The sequence below is a fragment of the Vulpes lagopus genome, chromosome 6 (genome assembly GCF_018345385.1).
Source record: "Vulpes lagopus strain Blue_001 chromosome 6, ASM1834538v1, whole genome shotgun sequence".
NCBI classification, from domain to species: domain Eukaryota; kingdom Metazoa; phylum Chordata; class Mammalia; order Carnivora; family Canidae; genus Vulpes; species Vulpes lagopus.
Window position 1 is genome coordinate 9,662,090 of NC_054829.1, and position 2,833 is coordinate 9,664,922.

At 43.7% G+C, this 2,833-nt stretch overlaps 1 non-coding gene across 1 annotated transcript; it reads right to left on the reverse strand.

Annotated features, from left to right (window-relative positions):
- Window positions 1-2,409: 2,409 nt before the first annotated feature.
- LOC121493992 lies at window positions 2,410-2,516 on the reverse strand. The gene has a single exon (XR_005988640.1). It is a non-coding gene; the product is annotated as a U6 spliceosomal RNA (small nuclear RNA).
- Window positions 2,517-2,833: the final 317 nt, after the last annotated feature.

Below are 2,833 nucleotides of genomic sequence, written 5' to 3' on the forward strand. Positions count from 1 at the left end.
TTCCCCTACAACAGCAAGCTCCTTGCCTGGCTCGCCTTCAAGCTCCTCTGTCCACATCCTGCCACCTTTTCTAACTGCTAATGCCACCTACAATTCTAGACCATTCAGTGCAGCTAATGCTTGTAGGGTGAATAGTTGTTGAATAAAGTCCCTGGGCTGATCAGGGCACTCCAAATGGTCTGCCTCTGAGCTAGGAGTCATCACAATTGACAGGAGATTTCTACTTTCCAGCATCTTCTATATGCGTTTATCATGAGCATGGCATTGCCGGCATTGGTCCTAATCTGTGCTCACTCCGTGGTTGTTCAGTGTAAACAGAACGCATGCATAGAGTGCTCACTACCTGTCAAGTGCCCCACCTGGAACGCAGCTACCCCTCGTTGTGCAGGTAGAATGAATGAATGCATGACATGAATGAATGAATGAACACTCCATAAAGCACTTTACACAGGTCGTTTTTAAAAAAAGATTTTATTTATTTATTTATTTATTTATTTATTTGACAGATGGGGAAGAGAGAGAGAGAGAGAAAGAGAGCTAGGGAAGTGGAAGAGAGAGAGGGAGAAGCAGATTCCCCGCTGAGCAGGGAGCCTGACATGGGACTGGATCCCAGCACCGTGGGATCACGACCTGGGCCAAAGGCAGACACTTAACTGACTGAGCCACCCAGGTGCCCCCATTAATGCTAATCTTTAAAAAACAACCTAAGAGATAGGTTCCCTGGTCAATTCCCATCTTACTGTCTTGGAAACATTAAGGCCGAAGGTGATTACGTGCTTTGCCTGAAGTTCTCAAAGCTAGTAAGCGGCAGGGCTGGGATTTGAACCCACCACCATCTCATTTCATGGTCTAATCCATGTGCTGTTTCGTGTGGTGGCCGTGAGCCACAGGTGGCTACTGAGGACTTGTCCAACTGTGGCTGGGCCAACTCTAGAGGTGCTATGAAGATAAAATACATTCCAGATCTCTGAGATGTAGTGTGAGAAAAAGAATGAAAAGTATCTCATTAATGCTTTTTACATTAAATATATGCTGACATGAAGGTATTTAAGATATATTGGGTTAAATAAGATATATTATCAAAATTAATCTCACCTGTTTCTTTTTACTTTTTCAACACAGCTACTAGACAAATGGAAATTGCACTGTGGCTCACGTTATGTTTTTATTGGACGGCACCAGTCTCAGCTCTCAGCTGCTGCATTCTAGGGATTCAAATGCAAAAGCCTTCATCTTTAACATCACCAGTAAAAGGGGCGCCTGGGTGGCTCAGTGGTTGAGCATCTGGTCCTGATCCCAGGGTCCTGGGATTGAGTCCTGCATCAGGCTCCCCACAGGGAGCCTGCTTCTCCCTCTGCCTGTGTCCCTGCCTCTCTCTCTGTGTCTCTCATGAATAAATAATTTTTAAAAAACAACACTGCCAATAATGTACACAGGAGACTATCGGCCTACAACTCCATTCTTTGGCCCACCCCCTGCCCCCCTGGGGTTCTTCTTTCTTCCACCCACCGGGATGATTCAGTCAACCTCAGGGCCATTGCCTTGCTTTTTAGCTGACTGCTGTGAACAATTTTTTCCCTGGAGATGCCTCCTCCACGGTGAATGGGTTCTAAAAGTCAGAACACGGGGCAAAAATTGTTCTAGGCAAAATTATCCATAGAAAGCCTTCAAAGCGGGCATGCCGTAGCGTGTCCCTGGTTTTGTGCACAGGGATATGTACCCACATGTGGATGACAGACTCAGTAATACACGGTGGAGAACAGTACATAGCAAAACCTGAGTTTATAGCATTTTCCCACCTACTGTCATTATTTTGATGAAGCATTTGTAAGTTGCAGATATTGTGACCTTTTACTTTTGACTCTTTCAGGATATAGTTCTCTTTCTCTCTCTTTTTTAAAAGACTTATTATATTTATTTAGTTAGTTATTTTTGAGAGAGGGAGAGAGACAAAGAGTGGACAGGGCAGAGGGGCAGAGGGAGAGAGCAAATTTTTTTTTTCTTTTTAGATTTTATTTATTTACTCATGAAAGACAGAGAGAGAGAAGCAGAGACAGGCAGAGGGAGAAGTAGGCTCCATGCAGGGAGCCCAATGTGGGATTCGATCCCAGGACCCTGGAATCATTCCCTGAGCCGAAGGCAGATACTCAACCACTGAGCCACTCAGGTGTCCCAAGAGAGAAAATCTTAAATAGGCTCCATGCCCAGCACTGAGCCCAACAAGGGACTTGATCCCATGACCCTGAGCTGAAATCAAGAGTTGGATGCTTAGCTGACTGAACCACCCAGGCACCCCTCAGTATATATATATTTCTTTCATTTGATTCATTTTATTGCAATATTCACTTTATTGTGATAGTCTGGAACCAAACCTCCAATATCTCTGAGGCATGGTTGTAAAGAAATTCTAAAAATATGGAAAGCTTCATGAATCTGCGTATCATCCTCAGTCAGGGCCCATGCTCATCTTCTCTACATCGTTCTAATTTTGGTATATATGCTGCCGAAGCAAGCACTCAGTATACATTTCTTAAGAACAAGTCCATTCTCTTATGTAATAGTTCATGAAATTCGGGGAAGCTAACATTTTGACAATACAAATATCTAATATGTATTCCATATTCAAATTTCGCCATAATGTCCTTCAGAGCAACTTTCCCCTGATCCAGGATGCAAAATGGCATTTCACACTGCATTTACTTGTCATGTGTCCCAGGTTTCCTCAGTCTGGAACAAATCCTCAACCTTCCTTCATCTCTCATGATATTGGCATTTTTGAAGATTATGGGATAGCTGTTTTCTAGAGTCCTCCCCTATCTGGGTATGCCTGACT